At 42.9% G+C, this 21,154-nt stretch overlaps 1 long non-coding RNA gene across 13 annotated transcripts in view; it reads right to left on the bottom strand.

The window, feature by feature from the left end:
- The window catches only part of LOC142088699 (uncharacterized), a 108,831-nt gene that overhangs the window by 82,346 nt on the left and 5,331 nt on the right, over positions 1-21,154 (bottom strand). Inside the window, exon 3 of one of the 13 annotated variants that reach the window (XR_012675925.1) lies at positions 8,057-8,832. The exons of the other annotated variants lie outside the window; for them this stretch is intronic. This is a non-coding gene — a long non-coding RNA (uncharacterized LOC142088699). Of the gene's footprint in view, positions 1-8,056; positions 8,833-21,154 lie in introns of those variants that run through there. 13 annotated transcript variants of the gene reach the window in all.

Below are 21,154 nucleotides of genomic sequence, written 5' to 3'. Positions count from 1 at the left end.
TCCTCGACACCTTCACAACGTTTCCTAATTCACAGACAGTGAGTATAGGGCTAGACCGGGAATCACCAGATGGAGGGAGTCAGACAACTTTGGACAATGTGTTGCTGCTGCTTGATCTCTCTTAAGTTAGATCTTCTGCCAAGCAACTAAAGAACAGGATGGTGAACAGACAGCATAGAGGGTGGGCAAGACAACTATGGATTCATAAACAACTTGTTAGAGGAGCAAAGCGGCTAACGAAGCTCAGTTCCCTCCAGCTTTGTGTTCCACATCCCCTAAGCCCTTGCTATAACCCTCTCCCTCCTGTCCCACACAGTAACTTCCACACTTGCCTCCTCTATCCCCTGTTAGCTGAGGATGAGGCAGCACGAGCTGTGGGTGTTTCATGGCTCCATTTGTCCCAGAGGTTGGCCATTACATATGAAGACTGGCCAGCTGGCTGCTGCCTCTCTGAATGAATGAGATGAGCTGTAACTGCATTTCTCAGTGGGGGCACTAATTTGGGTCTTTCTTCTCTACCCAGCTGATGATTTTCACAAAGCTCTGGAAATTTAGTATCTCTGAGTTCAAATGTGCTCAAAATTGGCCAACTGGCTCCAAAACTATTGGGGAGGGGAGGAGAGTGGCTGCACCATTTCCCCAGGAAATCAATCTCAGATGAAAGTTGAAAAGGATCTCGAGAGATCACCTAGACTATCTGCCTGCCCCAAGGCAGGAGCAGCTCTGCCTACATCAATCTTGACAGATGTTTGTCTGCCTTACATCAGGCATTGAACATTGGCTTGGGAGCGTGCCCAAGAGATGAGAAAACTGGCTATCTTCAAACTACCTGGCAAGCTCTTCCATGAGCTTGACACAGCATTTCTCAGCACCTGGAAACCTGAGAACATCTGCTTTCCACACCGGGAGAGCAGAGCTCAGTTACATCAAATCCTAGCATCCATATTTTAATCTTATGCGGCTAACTACACCGCCATCGGCACAGCTTAGGAAGACTGGTGTATAAGTGACTTCACACCCCCTGCCAACATCCCTCAGTTCCTGCCCATGTGGCTGTTCTTCCTTATACCAACTGCCAGTGAACCCTAATGCATTCTAGCAAGGGGGTTTATTGCAGGATAATGTCCCTTCTCCCCCACACACTGCTAGAGTGGCTGTGGTCTAATCCATCTACTTGCTCCGTTTCATCCACACACTCTGGCCCCAAATCAGTTCAACACACCACAAGGCCAATTCCTGTAATGGCCATCAAAGAGTCTCTTAAGACACTCCACCTTTCTCCTGCCAGAACAGTAGGAGATGGGAGTTATAACTGGAGGAAAGGAGGTTTGGCTGGGCTGTCCCTGGGCTGATGTTGGGTTTTCAGCACACCCAAGACAGACCACACACGAGGCAGCTCTGACCTGCCAGATGGAAGTGGCATCAGGATTAATGTGAGGAGGAGCTTCAAATCCTACTTTTCCAGATTACTGATTTGCCTTTTATATTTTCTATTCTTTTCCGCCCTGAATTACAGCTCAGTCCATTTCAGTGCTTGACAATTAAAAAGAGAGGAGTTCAGCCAGGACAGAGTAGTGACCTCTCTTTTTTCACAGGCTACTGTGCGACTGCAGGTCCAAATCCAGTCACACGCTGGGTTAGTTAGGAATCCATTTCAATCCCAAAGTCCTCATTATACACATGGGTCACTCTGTCGTCAAAAAGTGACCTGCATAACATGAGTAACTCAGTACGTGTCAGAAATATTCCTGACCTTATTAAAGAATCTCCGTGCTCGGAAAAGAGGTTTTCACTCATCAATCACCGTTTTATTCACGCACGATAACAGCCTCATTAAATCATATGAGAGTTGCAGGAGATTTTATATGCTAATTTAATACCAATGTAACCAATTACACAAACTTCACATAATATTTTTAAATAACCAAGTGGGTATTCAATTAGCATGCAGTGACCATTTATTAAAATCTCAATTAATTCCTTGTTTAAGACTCGTGCAGTGATCAAACTGTGCAAATCCTAAATAAACCCACCAGGAGAAGCCATGGCCCTGATACAGCAGCACTGCCCAACACATTAGCAGCAGAGATGCCACCGTTCTGCAGGAGCTCTCTGACACTGCCTCTGGCCCTACACAATGAGCACTCGGCATGTCCCCTGGCACTGAATGTCACTGCCCCATTTGATGGAGAATCAAGTAGCAGCCTCAAAGAGCACAAAAGCTTTGGCTCCAGTTCCACTTCAGCTGTCTCAGATCAGACTCGTAGGGTCTAGACACACAGCCGAAAGCAGTTTAGTAAGTTGCCAACAATCAGCACAGCCACAGTAATCAACTCTGTTGGCATCAGTGATGAAGTAAGATGTGCCCCACAAGCAGAGTCAGCGGATAGGCAGTAACTTGTTACGACGGTTAGTCAGTCGCTTGACCAGGTGCTTTGAAGTATGTCTCTGAGGAGTACTCCAGCCGTGGGCTGGAAGTTCCTGGAGCCATTTAAGGCATTCCTGCCCCTTGCACTGTGCCCCTGTTGGAAGCCCCCGTCCCCAGGCAGAAGCTACAAGAATGAGTTTTTGGCCGTTGTAAAGATCTGACTTGCATGTGGGAGGGCTACTGCCAGCCTGTGTCTGAGCAGGCACGAACCCCTCAGACCTAACCCCTGGGTCTGGCCATGGGAAACTCAATTTGTCTGTGCTGGTGATCAAGCACCACAAATGCAGAGTCTCTAAATGTTACAAATACAGATTCCTGTTGTACCTCAACAACAGCTGGTCATCTTTGTCGTCACTGTAATCGTAACGCTTTCAGCTCCTACACAAAGGGCATCACAAACATTCAACAACCTTCCAAGAGCACAAAACCGCATGTTTGTCCTCTCAGCTGAGATGAGGTATTTATGCATGTCCTTATGAAAGACAATTACGTGTATCACTTCCAGCCGAGCAGTTGAAAAATCTGCTTTATATACACAAAATGTTTCCGCGCACTGAGAGCTCCTTTCTCACCTGTGAAAACAGAGCATGGGTCGCATGTGCAAACAGTTGTACTTACAAGTGGCACAGCTGTGTTCTGAGAAGCTGGGTGGAAAATTTAGCCCATAGCATTTTTTCATTTTTCACAGGGTTCATTATGAGCTCTCTGACAGTTTTACCCTATGGTCTCTTGGGATCGTGTCACAGTTGGTTTTTATTTAATAGTGTTAATCAAGAAGTAACTGTGAAACTGATGTTTGTCACTGCTGCAGCTAGAAGACCATTCACCTGGCAGCAAAAAGAAGTTCATATTCAGAGGAAAAGGAAAAAACTGCTACCCGAAGGATTTGCCCTTTGTTCATGTTGGGGCCTCCTCCTTTCTCCCACAGCAAATCCTTTGGCAGTATTAAGGGCAATAAAAGAAACCAGCATACAGAGAAAATGATTGCTCCACTGAGCCTTGCCGTGAAGCAAACCCCGATCTTTTCTGCTCAGCTGCTTAAATGCTTTAGTGCAATTGTTCCACTAGATGTCAGGGCCGAGCATGGAGCGACCAGACAAAACCCAGCTCTGTGTTCAGCTGGTCTTGTAAAACAACTGCTATTCTTCATCACCACACCACTTACAGGCAGCTCTGTGTGGCCTTGAGGGTCAGCTTGGAAGGCAAATTGTTCTGCATACTGCTGAAGAAAGGTGCAGGAAACAGGAGGGGGCCCTTCCCAGTTGGTGTCCTGCCTTCCTTAATCTGCAGAGATTTGCGTGCTTGATTGGCTTAGTGGAGGAAAGCAGAGTTAAAAGTGAGACTGGAATGTGCCGATGTATTACTCCATGGTGTGCAACCTGCGAATGTTTCCAAAGGTCCCTGCGACGTTACTAAGTACAGTTCTGCAGCAGCTTAAAGCAGATCTAAAGGAGGAGGGACGAAAAGCTCCCAGAAAAAGCATACTTGGCATGGTGGAACGTAAGGATGGTTCAGTCTACTCATTCTGCCATGCAGAGCAGCCTGTGACCTTGTCACACATGGGAAGATACATGTTGTGTATCAGACCTCCAGACAGGGAATGGACAGAGCTCTCAGCTGTGGTGCAGAAAAGTACAGAAAAGACAGGGATTTTAGGGTGCATAAACTTCACTTCCCCTCTTCTGACCCTGAGCTGCCATTCACATCCTCAGCTTCCTGCCATGACCACCAAGGTGTGAGGCTGAGAACCTACATGACAACGAGACAGTGGTGCACTGGCCTGCCTGTGGGAGAGCATGACTGGGGATTCAGTCATGCGAGTCCAGAGCTCAAGGCGTGAGACTTTGGGAGATCTGCATTGGAGAGTGGTGGCTCAGGGAGTCAGAGGGGTGTTGGGAGACACCCTTTGAAGAAAGGCTGTCTGTGTGTCAGACCCTGGGCACTGAAGCTTCAAGGTGCAGGACGGGATATCTAAAGAATGAACCACAAGAAAGATTCACACAGTTCTCACTAGAGCTGCCTGCACCCATCTTATGGTGCCTTTAACATCATGTTAGCCTTTAACAACTTCTCCTGGCTGCACTGGGAGTTACTGGGCTCCCAGCTGGAATGAGCAAAGGGCTCACGCAAGGGTGCGAGGTTTGTTTCTCCTGCTAATGGGAGGGAACGTGGGGCCCCCACTTTCATCAGAGATACTTGCCTACAATGTCTGGGTCAGGCCTGGGGGTAGGTGTGTCTGCTTGAATACATGAGCTTCTCTTTAAAAGAAAGGCAGAGCCACCCTGACTGGTTAGGCTCGCTTTTCTCTGGATTTCTGACAAATGCTTTGTATTCAAAAGGTCAGACTAGCAATGGCACCTCACGCCCTGGAGCAAAGAGTCATTCCTCACTGTTTCGCTCTGCTCACGGCTGGCTGCCCAAGCTTGCCCCATCTCCCTGCATCTGACATCCAAACTCCTCTCAACGCAGGGGAGATGTAGCCAAGTCCTGGCATCAGCTGTCAGCTCAAATAGAGGGGAACAGCGCGGTGACATCAAAAATGTGTTGATGGGTGTTAGCCCTTTACCCAAGTTCTGCCTGTAACTCCCATGCAAGGGAGTGAGTTTTTCTCTTTCACCAAGGGCCTTATTCTTCTGCTGCAGCAATAGTCTCACAGTCCTGGTTTTGGAGGGGAAACAGGCTGTATTACTTCCTCTACAAATCCCATAGTAAACAGCTGCAGTTCTTGCAAAAGATACTTGTCATCTTTTGTATACTTTTGTAAGACAGAAGCAAGCAGAGATACAGTGCTTAGAAGGTGGGTATACTCCTAAAAAGAGATACCGCCTCCCCTGCAGCAGTCTCTTCTCATGGGCTGCATTTCATGCCAGGAAGCACCCACCATGATTTAACTCTTCACTTCCAAAAGAAAATAATTTCCCCCAGTGACCATTTTTGATGATTCTTCTATCAGTATGTGTGAAAGAGCCTCTAGCAATCTTCTTCTCTGTGTATGGGCAACCCTGGGGAGTCTGTGATGACTCTCGGCACAAGGAAATGCATTGTCAGCTGCCAGACCAGGGAGCCAAAGTGTCCCAGACAAGAAAGATAAGTGTTTGAACAAAAAAGCAAATACAAGTGTGTTTGCAAATGTACTGGGTAACCAAAACAGGAAAGTCCTAGGGTCAGATGCATTTCTTGTGCTGACGGTCTCATACACTCTTTGTCAAGGTCTATCCTAGTAGATATTGAACTCTTGTGCACGTTCCATTTCTTTCTTGGCACAGGAAAAGGTGCTCTTTGGGCTCCCTCCTGCATGACCCAGTTCAGCTCACTAAGGTGGCAGAAAACTAACACTACAAAAAGAGAAGAGTCATTAGTTTCTGCTAAGTGAACTCTGAATCAATAGCAAGCGTGGAGGGAACACACAGCTAGAATCTGTGCCAGTCCCAGCACAGACCAGCTTAAGCTATTGTGAAACCATGCCCCAAGTGATCCTTACTTTTCCAAAAGACCTGTCTCCAGACAGAGAGAGGAGGGCAAGACCAGCCCTCTTGGCATTGTGCTGACTTAGATCAGTTCGAGGTAACTGTGAAACCACTCTCCAAGTATAACTACTTTTCAGAATCCTTCACAAAGATCAGGGTTGGATGGTTAAAGAGGTATACAAACACACAAGCCAACCGCACGGGGAGCTGGGAAGCGCCCTGTGTCCAAGCAGAGCTTTTAGCACAAGGAAGGCTTTCTCTATGAACCAAAATTATTATAGACAAAGAAATGAAGGAGGTTAACCCAGACTTCAAGGAAGAGGAACAAAGCTATTCACCCTTTCTCCAGAGGATTAAAGCTGATTGCTTAACAGGAATCCAACTTAGGCAGTTTATTTTTCAAAATAGTTGGCAGCTAGAGTTATTACACAACAGGGTTTGAGACACAGACTTGTTGAAAGAGGGAACCTTGCACCCAACTGTTCAAATGAAACCTTCAGCATCTTTCAGCATTGGCAATATTTAATACAAAACATCTTATGCCTTTTAAAAATATTTTTTTAACATTTTTGTAAAAAAAAAAAATTTTCTCCCTGTCTCTACAGCCGTACTTATTATGTGGGTGTTGAGGAAACAAAATAAGGATAATGTCTTCATCAGCATTCTGGTTAAAAATTTGAAAAATAATATTTGTGGAGGTGTGTAAGAAACAAAAATAATCTTTTCAAACTCTTCGAAGTGAAGGTCTTCAAAAGTTGTATTTTTTCATGAAAATATTTTTATGAGATGATATAATATAATGTACAGTAAGCCCTTCAGAATTTGGGATCAGGTTCTACTCTCACTTGTACCAGCATAAATAAGGAATAATAGCTCAGTTACATTGGTATGTATGAAAAACCATAGACATTTTGTCTGATACTAAAACAAAACAATGTAAGTATCACTGTTGTTACAAATTAATCATATTTGAGATTATAATTATGCTGTGATTTTTTTCAGATTATTATGTTTCATTGAAGGTTTATAATCAGTGAGATCTTATTTATAGTTTCCAATAACTTATGCTAAAATATAACCCAGTACTTACAGATTTCAGCTGTAATATCCATCTGAATACCAAAGACAGTTATAAGGACGAATACAATTACAGTGCATAGGAAATGAATCTGGAATGATGAGACCCTTCAGATAAATTACCACATGGCATTTTAAAATTACCTTCATTTCTCTTTTTTTGATCACCTTAATTGTTTTGTCATCTCCATTGGGTAAAATGGGCTATAGAAAAGTTGGTTTGTGGGATTACATGAACTTGCCCCAGAAAACCTCTAGAACCCCAGAATGTATTAATCCTTTAACCTTTCCTTATCACAGTAACTCTATCACTGCAAACATCTAGGGCCACTTTAATTCTCATTAGTGATATACCTGTAAAACAAGAGATGCCAATGGCACTCCCACATAACCACTATTTGAAGGGTTAATCTAAATTCTTTTTGTTTTCTCTAACACATCGACTTTCTAAATCTAGAAGATAAATAAATAAATAAGAATGTGGAGTAGGAGCATACAAAATAGTGCCATATTGCTAGCAATTGGCAAATACAGAATTGACCTGATCTGCCTCTCAGAGACTGAAATTCAGCCACTGGCAAAAGTCCTATGCAGACATTTTATTATAGGCAAAACTACCACTCCTGTCTATTATCGAAGATATAGTGTTGTATCTAGTTCTATCAGATAACAGTCACTTCCATAAAATAGAAAAGATGCATAAGGTTCACTTCAAAGAATTCAAGTTATGGTCGTGGTGATGACGATGGATGGATGAAATCAGCACTTTTCTATCATTCCTAGGCAAAGTTTTCATGAATTTATATTATCCAGAAGTACTGCACCATGTGTCTGGCTCAGTGAAGAGTAAACATGCCCATTTCTTCTATTCATCTCAGACTCTGACGTACATGTGAGATCAGACCATCCTATTGCTTTGACTGGCTCAGGCTTGCCAGAGTTGACTAAAAGCTGTGGGCTTCGAATAAGCTGAGCACATATGCATAATACATTCTTTTTGTAAAAAGATGCACTGTGAGCCTCATCTCAGCTACTTGATAGTAGCCTCACTAGGTTTTGGTAAAGCCAATCTCTGAAACTTTTACAAATGTAAATGTCATACAGGGTTGAAAATCATAATTATTGACATTCTTCATCAGCAGCAGTAATTGAACAACAAACTCAGCAGGCCTCCCTTAAATGATTTAATGGCTTATTATACCTCCAGGCTGCCAATCTATCCCTTTCCCTCCATACTTCAGTCCCTTTTATGTTTGTAGTCCACATATAACGCATTGCATATTTTTTTCTTTTTACAGTGTCTTTCTTTTAACAAGCTACAGAGCCAGCAGGAACATGCTGTAAATGAGGTACAGCATCGCAGTGTGGCCATCCTAGGAACATATATTCAATAAATATGCAAATCAGTTCAAGTACATCTCTTCTCAGGTGGCAAAAGGTATGGGAATATGGTCAAGTATCACTTTAAATTATCTTCTCAGTGGAAAACAAGAACACTCTAAGGAACCAAAGAAAAGGGGAAGAAAGTAACTAAAATTAACTTTTTTTTTCCTTAAAAAGGGGAAATTCTTATGCCTTTGGTCACAATCAGTGCATAAGAACCTCACTTTCAAAATACAACAGACTGGGGCTGATTCAATGTGAATTACAGACACAACAAGCATAATGAACATGTCATATCTTCACGTAAGAGAAAAGCACGTAAAGCCAGAGCAGCCGCACTGACCTCGGGACTGTACAGCATGACTGAAATAAGTCTCTTGCTCAGTGGGACTGCAGAGGAGCAAATACTGGAAACTTTTGCTGATGTCCATTTTTCCATTAACAGGTCAGATTCTGATATCTTCCTGTTGGCTACAGCTATAAATGAAAGGCAATGTTTGTGCCCCAGAATTTAATGGACGTCTCAGATGAACTTCATAGAACACCAGCAGTATGATTTGGACAGCAGAATATTTGCTAATACTGCTATAGAGTCAGTAGGGCTGATCCTGCTTTCAGTTCCATCACTGTAAATCCCGGGAAAGCTCCACTCAGATAAATGGAATTAGTTCACATTTTGTTACAGTAAATGAGCCAACTTTTGACAAATCATTCACCAAGCTGCCACTCAGAAGATTTATTCTCCTTGATATTTAAATAAATACGTAATAAGTATGTACCATCAATGCACACGGGAACTGCGGGCAGCGTGGCAGACAACTGACTCAGTCTTCTCCTTGCCATACAGAGAGACAACGAAGCCACTGGTGGGGACCAAGCTGCAAGGAGACATGCCAGGTCATTGTGGCCCTGCTCCTAATCTGCTGTATAATTTTAGAAGCAGTTTCTCCCTTCCCTGTGTCTCCATCTCCCCTTTTGTCATGCCTAGGTAGACTGTCAATTATTTGGCATAATAACATTAGGGACTCAGTTTTGACTCTGACCTGCCAAACTTTAATCTAATACGAACCTAAGAAATAAGGCCCCGTTTTAAAAGGGAGAGAGGCTGTTATTCCTGAAAATCTCTCAGCTGTGACACACAGTTTGGAGCACATAATTTTCAGCAATTAACACCACAGATACATCAAGTCTCTAAGCCAGCATAAACCAGCACTGCTGCTAAAGGAAATGGCCCTTCCTTCCCCTCACCCCCAGCTCACATTCCTCTTCACTCCTTCTGCTACTCCCTGCCTTGCGCCAACACAAGTGTTCTTGTGGCCCTGCAATGAACCAGATCAGGGAACTCATCCAGGTTGAAACTAACCTGGGGAAAAGGAAATTGTTTAGTTTTAAGCTGGCAGAGTTCCCTGGCTTGGTTCACTGCACAACCATGTGTGTGCTGGTGCCAGCATGGGGAAAGGAGCAGCCCTGGGCCAGGAAGGAGGAGGCAGAGGAACGGGAATGGCGGACCTCCCTCTGAAAGAGGTTGTTGCAGGGCTGGCTTATGCCAGCTTAAAGTGTTTGTAGAAATGCAGCACATATTTAAAATCTCTCTCTTCAAGGAATATTTGTCTTCAGAGGATTAATGCTTCCCAGGATATCCCAGCCTTGGCCATCTGTGGAGCATTGCTTCTCCTTCTCTCCCCCCCAGCCCAATATACTGGCATGGAATTAAAGCCCTGGGAAACATGAAAGCGACAGGCCTGGGGATTTTGTGACAAATGCAAAAATGCTCCTATTTGTCAAACCATTAGCAAACGGGCACAGCTGTTGTGAGAGTCTTGACCCCATGCCAAGCACGCTCAAGCCTGCTGAAGGTTGCATGCGTGAATCATACTCACTCTGGCAACTCCCATCGAGATCCCTTCTGCGTATCTGTGACAGGTGCCCAGACAAGCGCAGTTGACTCCAAGATGCCCAGAGGAAGATTACTGCACATTACCTGAGCCACAGCTGACTGCTAAAACGCAGCACTGTTTGCATGTGGCTGCAGCACTTCCACGGACAGTCAGGCTCCAGTGCTACAGCTGCATTTGCCCAACATGGAGCCTGTATGCAGAAGTCCTGCCAGACATGAGCCAGCTCCTGCAGGTTGAAGCAAGGCGGCTCTGTGCTGCGTGACTAGGGCCTGTGGTGCTGGAAAGCCTAACACAGAAACAGTGGAGCAGCTCAGATAGCAACAGCCCGGACCATGCCCAGGCTCAGTGGTGGCCCTGGAACTGGAGGCAATAGCTGCAGTCCCAAATTTGGAAGAAGACAAAATGAAGCCACAGCCTTCACCTCTCAGGGTTGAGAACGAGGGAAGAAGGGAAGAAGGAGTAACCTTGAAAGTGTGGAGCAAGAAAAGAGGAGGCAGAAGTTGGTAAATCCAAGGGTGAGGAGCAGATCATAGCAGGTACATCTGTAGCACTGTTTCAGGGTACCATACATTTGGTAGCTTCTTTCATTAACCCCCTTTACCCTAGGAGAGCTAGGTAAAACACAAAGCAGACATCTAGGGTTTGGGTCTGATAGTCTAGCCTGAGTCTACACTAGAAACAAGGGGAAGGCTGTTAGGAATCAGTCAGGCTTCCTGGCTTTGCACTGAGCTGATTGGTGCTCAAATCTCACAGCACAGAGCTCCAGACGCTCTGTTAATAGCTAAGCCCAAAGCATTTCATTTTGACTAATCGTCCAAAGTTCAGGGCTGATCCCAAAGTCCTTGGTCAGCAAATCTGGCTAGAAATGTCATGCGATTTGGCCTCCACCAGTTTCCCAGAAATCTGTGGGCTGGAAATGCCATGAGGATTAGGCAAAACTGAAATCTTTCTCTTAGTTTATCTAGATATATTTGTCCCTGCTCAGCAGAGCAAATATGTTTGCTTTCCATATTTGCCCATCAGTTTAAGGCTTTTTTGTTACTGCTGCCAATTTTTGGCTACTTTAAAGCCTGACAAATCTTTCCTCTCTTCTGTACCATGTTATGTTTGCTGGGAGTACTGATTAATCCCTTTCCACCCTCATTCTTCGAAGAGCAACCTTCACTGTATGCATTTAGGAGGAGCGGCGCCAAGGCTACAAGCAAGCCAGATAGAGCGATGTTTTGAGAATAGAGTTGCCTGCTAAAATAATGAATTCTAATTCTGACTGGTTTCCATGTTACTCTCTGACCTTTGGTCAGACTCTGCCACTTCCACGCATTCTCCAAAGGTGTAAATTTTTCTTATCTCTAGGATTTGTACTTCCATAGTACTCTGTTGGGTGGGATGAGCGCTAAACACTTTGTTTGCACAGTGTGCATAGAATGAGAGACACTTTAACAAGTTCTACTCCAACCAGCCCTGGTGACACAGGGAGGAGAGTGAAGCAGAAACGAGGAAGGTTATGTTATGACTTAAGCCAGAAAGAGATGTCCTCTTCTCCATGTAGTTGTGCAAGTGTGAGACCCTGTCCCCAGCTGTGTGACACTGACCTGCCTACCAGAGTATACCACCTTTCCCTCTTTAGACATGCTGATGGAGCAGGCTCACGTGAGTGTGCTGTAGTTTGCTTCCTGCAAAATCATTTGGATCAGTTCATCCATCCATCCACCTGGTATTGCTTTAATTCAGGATCACTCATGGGATGTTTCATTGGCAGAATGGCTGGGGCAGTAACCTCTGGCAAGGTAGATGATGATAATCTCCTGGGAATAGCAACATCTTCTACCAGCACAGCTGGATTTGTCTACAGCTGTGTAAACTTTGACTAGCTAAATCCAGCTAGTCAAAAATAGACTTTCAAATCAATCCCAGGCCCCTTGAGCTCAAGTTAAGTGAAGTCTCCTCTATGTCACACAGCCCTTCAGCTGCTGGGAAGAGCTCCAGCAGTTAAGAACTACTGAACATGCAAGAAGGGAGGAGGGGGTATCAGGCCTTGTAAAGCTTCCAGTCTCAGTGCTCCTTTCTCCAAACAGAGCTAACACCTCTCTCAGAGCAATTTGAGGAAAAAGCATTAAAACCGTTGCAGTGCTTTCAGAGAGCTAACATGATCAAGAAATGGTGAGTAAAGTTGATAAATACAGATGCCCACACACAGATCAAAGACAAAGCAGAACTCTCAAACAGCATAAACAAGTAATGTTATTAAACTCTCCCTTAGCCTCTCCAGCAGTGGCTCTTTTAAGACCTCCGGATAAGTAAACTACTCTTTACAGCTACAAGGTAAGCAAGTTTATAAAATAATGATCATGTCAATTGAATGCCAGATTTTTCCCTCATATACAGTAACTAATGCGTTTGCAGTTGTCAGTCAATGTGCTGTGATGTGCAGTTCAAACAGTAGAGCCAAGAAAGAGAGAGGTTTCACAGAGATACTACTAGCTACACATACATGTATGTGCCCATATTCACACACAGACACAGATCCTGCTCGGGAACTGGATGGGCAAATAAACACTTTTTCAAGGATATTTTCCAAATAAAATCATGAAGAAAAACTCAGAACAGACAAAACACGGGGAAATAAAACTGTATGGGCAGGTTTTCCCAGCTGTTAGCTAACAACTTCTTGCTAATTAAAGGAGGAAGTGGATGAAAAGAAAGGAAAAGAAAACAATTTAGGAAATATCCCAAGTCTGAAGTTTAAGAGGTATATTCAGAGGGAGGGTTATAAACCCCTTGAGAGGCTGGAGAGTTAGTTCTGTAGCCTGCCAATCAAGACAGACATAAGCCAGGCAGAGTGAAAATTATTGCTGTGATCATTACCAGGAGGGGAAGAGAACCTGTGCCTCCCCTGTCTTGTGAATACAGGTCAGTCAGTCTTGATGGAGTCACCAGCAAGATGTCCATTCTTTTCAAGGGATGCTGAATCAGACTAACACTGAAAAAAAACCATGCAGAGACTGGAAGGAACATGAACCACCCGAAGTAAAACTCATCTGGAGCACACACGGGGACAGCTGAAATTCCAGAGCCTTTTGTTGGAAAATGTCTACTGAAGGAGCAGGGGGCATTCAGTGGGAGCTGGCTTTTTCACGGCAGTATTCACCCATTATTATGGCAAGGATTATTTCCTTTTATTCAGAAAATGAAAAAGGATCTAAGAAAAATGTTGATGAAAAGAAAAAAAAATTGTAATTGAAATATTTTCCACTGGAAATAAAGGAACTGAGCCATTTGCCTGCTGGCAGACAGTGTGTTCACTCATCCCACTCGAACTAACCCTCTACATCCCACCTGATGCCTTTTCGTCTCTACTGAAGAACTGGCCTCCCAGAGTTGCAGTGCAACTCAACCCCCTGCCTGAGATCATAGGGAGAATAACCCAGTCTTTCCAGTCTGCCCCAGCTCCCCAGGTATTTTGACACAATTTCGCTAACGCAGGCCTTTTCACTTGTAGGGGAACTCAGAACTGGAAAAACTTGAGATATTTGAGGTCAGAACCAAGCATGTCAGCAAAGCTGAGCTAAAAGGAATCTTGCACAATGTCTGTGTATGCTGTGCCAGGAAGCAGTTAGTCCTAATACCCCTCCAGTTCATTAGCATCAAATAGACTTACAAGAAAAAAAGAAAAAAAAACAGAAAAGAAAGAAGCTGGCTGTCCTTATTCCTACAGATCAATTGCCTTCTGTACATACATATCCCCTCTCCTCCCTGTAATGATGTATCCCCCTTGCACCTAAATGCCATTGCCTCTGGCAAGGGTGTCTCTTTCACATGAGGGATTACACTGCCTAATTGCCGTGAGCTATGGAAACCTAGCATTCTGCTGGGTCTGCAGAGCTCCTTTAACATTCATCCCATCTTCCTCTCAAGTGCAGCTGGTGTGTTTCTCAAGAGCCAGACTGGGCTGATCCCATTCTCTGGAAAAGGACACACATTGTTGCTCAGCAATGGGTGTGCTGGGAAGAAATTCTAGCTGTGGCAAGATTTCAGCAGGCAGTTGCAGTCTGCAGTAAAACTGAATTCAGTTGGCCATAGCCAAGCCTTATGTGGGTTCCTAGTGCGGGTTCAGACAATCACAGTCCCCAGTGCTGGCTGCACCTAGGCACTTGCCCATTTTCACAGGATATTCAGCTCTTTCTTTACCTTGAAGTCTGTCAGTGGGCATTACAAAAGAGTTTTTCATCATTATAATTTTCAGTGTCAAAATATTCTTACTGAACACAAACGGTATTTTCAAATTCATCCAAGCTCAAAAAGCATTTCAACCACCTTGTTTTGTTCATACAATTTTACGGAAACCCTATCAATAATTAGTACCTTCTTGCCATTCCAGATAATGTAGAAATCCATCCCAGCTATTTCCTACCCAAATTACTCATTCAGACCCTTTTGAACTGACTCTCACAACATAACTCTAAGCATGTAAATCTAAGTGGATAAACAATTACGAGAGATTCAAGTTGGGTTTAATGAAAACTACATCCTGTAAAAATCTAGGGAAATCAAGCTTTTCACAGTTTTGAAAAGTTGTATGGATAGGGGAATTTTAGTTACTGTTTGAGTCTAAGTCTGAGAAGAAAAAGGGAAAGGAACAGACTGTTGTTTAGTTAAACTCTGCACTGCAGCCTGTGTCTGGGTTGCCTGAGCAAAAGAGAGTAACCAAAGAGTCCTTGTACTGCCCAAAGCTGTGAATTCTCTCCAGCACCAGATGGGACTTAATTCAGTCCATGGAGTGGTGAGAAGATTCCAACACTGTTCTTTGCAGGAAAAATGAAACCCTTTCAACTGGCTAGTCACAGCCTCAGGGCACTTATGATTTTGTTTTCTTTATTACTTTGCTGTGAGTGAGCAGAATTTTCCTTCACCAAGTCACTTGCATTTTTTACATGACACACATTAAAGCTAAGCTGACCAATACACAAAATCCCTGGGAGTTCTCTGGGCTAGCTGCAGACACAACAGTGATATGAAGACTGTTGCAGCAGCTCAGTTATTCCTTCCTGACACTTCATATCCCCAGCACCCATCTGTGCTTGGAGTCAAGCAATTTTCCCCTGAGCCTTCATACCAAGATCAGAGTTTTAGGAAATTAAACCAAGTATAATAATAATTCTATTCATTAAGGCTAAGGCTTGTAATGGTACTTAGCCATGAAAAGATGCAGCCAGTGGGATTTTCAAATTGCCTAAGTAGATTACACACCTAATTCCCATTGACAGCCAATGGGAATTAGGTCCCAAACTCCCCTAGGCACTTTTATAAATCCTATTAGGTGTCTGTCTGCATCTTTGTATGCTTAAATACCTTTGTAAACCTGGGCAGGGGTGTGCTCCCATGCTCCTTAGGTTGCTTTTCAGGGTTTTGGTAATAGAACAAAGTCAGACCTTCTAGCTTATTTTGCAGATCTCAAGACTTGGAGTATGAACTACAAATCAGGTGATTCTTTGCTACCTTTGGAACCTCTGATGTTAAAGTAATAAACCTGCTGAGGTGTGTTCAGAGATTGCTCAGTAGCGTTGACTCACTGCTGCTAGAGGAACTCTTTTGTAATCAGCTGCCCATCCCCTTAGCATGGCTAGAACAGGTCAGGGAGCCCAGAGCAGAGCCAGAAAGCTCAAGTCTTGTGGCATTGAACCTAAACACTCAAAAGTGCTTTCTCTTTATTTTATGCTGCCATAAACAGAGATACAGGAGATTACAATGAAGATGAAGTTCACTTGAATTTTGCTGTGGACACAGCTGGTTTGTGTACTTCTGGCTGAAGGGCACGTGGAATATGTGCAAAGTACTAATCAGACTAAGCCAATTCCCTGGAAGCACAATGGTGCAATTTTTAAAAGACCACAGCCATGGTTTTTCTAAGTCTTTGAGAATGCATCCTTTACTGAAATGGCTTTGTCACAATGTGAAACTAAGCAGGCCAAAGTGAAAGCAAACATTCCCCTCCTCTGAAAGACTCCAGTGTGATCACAACAATACCAGTTGAACCCTACTCTAAGCTAGAGTAGTGCTGGTGACTATTTAGACAATAATTAACTGAACTTTACATGACATTCAGATGTTTCTTGGCTCAAATACCAGTCTTTTCCTCTGCTGAATTCTAGGGATTCTGCAAACAATGAAAAATATTTGCTTAATGGTAGACTTGCATACTATGTTCTTGTTGTGCTGAGTCACTGTATCTGTGAAGACAAATGCCGAAAAGAATGTTAGATGGAGAAACAACTTTGCTAGATAGACTTTGAGTGTGGTGAAGATTCGTCATAAATATGAAGCAAAGATGGAGTGTTTTTATGAAAATGTGTTACTGGGCTCGAAGGCAGTTCTTTCAGTTCACCAAGGAGATTCTTCAAAGAATGTGGAATTTTTATTTTGTTGAGATAAAATTGCTAATGTAATCGCTAGAAATGCTAAACAGTCTTTGGCTCTGATTATATGAAGAAGTGAAGAGTAGGCTTGAGAGTGGACTTAAGCTTGCTAGGCCATGTGCCCCTCTGCATTTCCATTTGCATTGCTGGCTACGGATTGAGATCAAAGTACTCACGTAATGCTTCAGAACAGTCAAGTTCTGGACTTGGGACTGAAAGAAGAGTTAAATCCAGTACGCTGTTCCACACACACTATATGAATAAAACTGTGCTAAACAGTTTTCTCCAGCGCTCAGCTTTGAGGCTGGGATGGTGCAGACTTGATGGTTGATGCTTGATCCTTCATCACTATTGCTTGACTTGATAGTGCCTGATAACTCTCATCTTGAGAGTGGGCTCAAACTTATGTCAGGGTGACAGTGTAAACAGATGTGCTACATTTTTCCCTGAAAATCTGAGTAAGGAGAAGCTTATTGCTTGGCAGCCCAGAGAATGTTCCAAGACCAAATTGCCAGCTTGTAAAGAGAAAGAGAAAGGCAGACAGATTATGAAAAAGCTTGGTTGCAACAATGGGAGTAAAAAACAAAGAAAAAAAAAGTACAGCTTAGACCCCAGGACATTTTTCGTTTTATTGATGGGTGGAAGCGCAGATGTCTGTGTGCATGTCCACATATGTGTGTGTGTGCACAGTGGTGGAACTGGAATTTCACATATCTGAGGGAAACTGCATTCTGAATTGTCATGAAAAAATGGATATTCAATTTATTCGAGAGAACGACATCTTCTAAAAAGCACCATGACAGATCTATGAAAACAAACAGACACGGCAGAGAACTAGATGGCTGGTAAAAGAAGCAAAGGTTTCAACTTTGGCCATAGCAACAAAGTGGACTTATGAAACACTTGCACCTAATATCCACGTTCTTAAAAGCATCTGTTGCCAGCCACTGTTGCCTGTTTTTCACAAACAACAGTTGCAGTGTTTCAGTTTCACAAAGATGTTTTTGTTACGAAACAAATATGTGTGCAGGTGCATCCTAAAACAAATGGCTTAGATGCCATTAGTGGGGCTGGCTTTCATTTATGAAGCAGAAAATAAAAATGACCCAAAATAGATCTTTCACTAAGAAGGATTTAATCATGATCATAACTGTGGCCATGCTGAAATCAAGAAGATGGCAAATAAAAAGTACACAGATTGTGCAAAGCATAATGTAATCTCAAAAGAAGAGAGATGGCACCTAGTAAATATTGGTATGGAAAGATAAACTCTGAGCAGCAGCTGCACACTAGACACTTCCTCACTCAAAATGGAAGACTGTCTTAATGACTTAGAGCTTGCAAGCTTCTTACTTAAAGGAGCCTTGACCGGAACTCTCTGGGCTAAACTATTTAACACAATCCTTTTAGCATTAAATAGCTCCTACTGCCAGTATCATAAAAATATCTCCAAACACAAAAGCATCCTTCATATGTACTAAATACAAACTGCAATTGAAAAAGCTATGATGTCAGATGTCTCCTCAGAAGGATTTGAGAAATTCTTTCGAATGGCTTGTGCAGGATGTGTTTGTGCTCCAGAACAGCTCAGAATGGCTCAGCACTTCTAATCAGCTAGTTGAGGAGCCAAGCAGGTTTGCAGGGAAATACATGTCACTTATAGCAGGTACTCAGTGGCAAAGAGCTAAATAGTTTTTGAAAGAGCTGATTACTGAACGGTTCCCTTTTATTGGCCATGTGCTTTCTCCATGGATGGATTCATTGGATGTGCAACAATAATTGAGTTTCATCCCATGGGTGAAGTCCATTTGGCGACTTAAGTGCAGTCACTTGTCAGGATGGATTTTTCCACAAATGTACATTTTTCAAGTTTGCATGTCTGTTGTCAATACCTCGGCTCTCCAAGGGACAGCATGTCAACTTCCTACACTCTTACATTTGAATGGTACTGAAAATCCGTCTGCTATGGTTCTGTGAAGTCTGTTTGATGGGGAAGGCTTTTTGACAACTCCTGCTTCTCCGGAGCTCTTACCTCTTTGTTTTTGTTGTGGTGGTTTTTTTTTTTCCTCTTCCCAATAACAGAATCTTTTATTCAGGCTAGCACCATTTATAGTCTCTTTTTCTGCTCCTGTCTTCCAAAACAGCAAGCAGTTCCCAAACTGATGAACTCTAATGAACAAGCACCTCGAAGCTTAAGGGCTGCTAATATTTTCTCTCTCAACTCAGCCCTCAGCCTTCATCCAAAGGTAAGCATTAAGTTCATGACACAGGGGGAGACAGTAAATAAAGGCCACACCAATGGGAACAAGGGAGGCATTGAAACTATTGCAAATTAAGGAAGCAGTAGAATTAACCAGGTCTTGTTATTACGGTCTTGTGCAACATACTTGTTTTACTGGGTGGTACTGCGTGCAAGGCAAAATTTTAGATCTCTCTGGCAATTATTCCAGAAGGAGGAGACAGGCAGTTGGAAATGAGCATCACTTTGTTCCCAAAGCTATTCTCAAGATCAGAGAAAGAGTAGATGGTAGCTCTCACTTTCTTTGTCAGGATCTAAGAACTGAAGGTCCCAGATAGAGTAAATTCAATACTCAATGAACTGTCAAGAACCTTACAGAAGAACTTTAGAACTGAAGATGATCAATCTGTTTAATTCACTGTCTTTTACCTGATGGTGGCCAGTACCAAATGATCCTGAGAAAGAAGCTGTAGTAAATGACTGTGGATAAGGTTACTCAATGCTGCAAGAAAATGTCCACTTAAATCCCAGTGGATCAAATCTGGGTTTTGTGGACAGCACAAGAAATACATGCTGTTAATTTATGGTATTTTTTTCCATCTGACACTCCTCTCAACAATAAACCTCATCAGTTTCACCTTTGAGATTGATTTTGCTCTTTCAACTTTCTTTTTAATTAAGTAAAACCTCAGTAGCTTTTATGCTGGTGATGGTGCTTGCAGTTTGCTTTTGTAAAATACTAACAGTCAACAGAAGCTTTTAAAGCCTTATTTTTGTAAAACAACATGAACCAAAACAACCACATTCCATGCAAGCAACTGAAATAGAAAAGAAGGATGAGGGAAGCATGGAAGTAAAAGTCGCTAAAGCATCATTTCCTCCCCCTAATATAAGTTACCCAGATGGGAACCCTTCATTACAGGACTTGCATTTGCACTGTTTTCCTGTTGATGCATATAGATTATTATCTGAACTGATGGACAGAAAAGAAACTCATTAAATAGCTTTTTTTTTTTTATTTGAACGTAGAAAAATCAGCAGCACTTTCTTCCATTCTTTTCTTTGGAACATGATCTAATTAAAAATTGTGGTGGGGAAAAAAAAAGCAGCATTTTAAAGCATTGTCTCCCACTTCGAGATAAAAAGCCAGTTTCTCTGACTAAAACTGGCTGGATAATTCCAGGCTGGAGAGTCCCAGCCTGCCAGTCTGTGAAAATATCTCCATCTACTGTGTTTCGATCCAAGTCCAGATAAACGTTCTGAAAAAGGAATTTGAAGACCATCTTGTGAAGTGTTGCCATGGCAGTTTTAATTTCCAGGCAAATAAAAATGACACTAGTTTTTGGCTGTTCAAACACTGCTTTCATATCTCCCTAATTTTTGTTTATTAGCTTGCATCCATGAAAATACGTATGTATGACCTTTAGGAGAAAAAGTTGCAGTGATTTCATTGACCATGTTTTACTGGCTTACCAAACAGCAGTTGCTCTGAACCATAGCTTGAAGATCATTTTGATTTGCCATTTCTGTCACTTGTTTAGGGGGCTATTTAGTAGTATAAAGAGGAAAGCATGACTACAACTCTGTCCTCTCATTGTTCACAACTGATGGAAAGCCATAGTAGGGCTTTATCTGATGGGACATGTAAGACATTTATGATACTAGTTAATATATATAAAAGTAGCCAGACCAAAGAGAAACAAGGTCTTCCGTCAGGAATAAAGGAGATCTGTTTTCCTAGTTTTGTGTCTTGTGGTTGGATTCTCCTGTTTGTAAAAATGAACAAACACCCTCAGAAGCAGGAACACTGGTAACAGTGCTCTCCAAGGGGATTCCTAGCTATTCAGTTGAACTCCTACTACAGCCTTTCTACTCCTACTACATGCTTACAGGGGCATTCATATGATATCTCTCTCCATACAGCTGTGCATTTTCACAAAACATAACTTCATATCCTTAAGCCTGCCACCCCTGCATCTAATTTGTTTGAAATTGGCCCAACAGTAATTGCAAGGGGACTGAGACACACAAATACAGAGACGGCAAGATCTCATAAGCTTTGTATCCTTAGGAAATCAGGCAAACAAGACCTTTCTGGCTTGGGATCTGGCATGAAGCTGAGTGACTTGGACTACAGTCAAACTGACAACATAACAAATGGGAACACTTACGGGCTGCAACCATACCCAAGAATTCTGACCTCACTAGTCTGGCATGTGCTTCTGGTTCAGCCCTGTTCTGCTACCAGT

The sequence above is a fragment of the Calonectris borealis genome, chromosome 15 (genome assembly GCF_964195595.1).
Source record: "Calonectris borealis chromosome 15, bCalBor7.hap1.2, whole genome shotgun sequence".
In the NCBI taxonomy this organism is placed as follows: domain Eukaryota; kingdom Metazoa; phylum Chordata; class Aves; order Procellariiformes; family Procellariidae; genus Calonectris; species Calonectris borealis.
The sequence above is the reverse complement of the archived record's forward strand: the minus strand, read 5'-3'. Positions and strand labels throughout refer to the sequence as shown.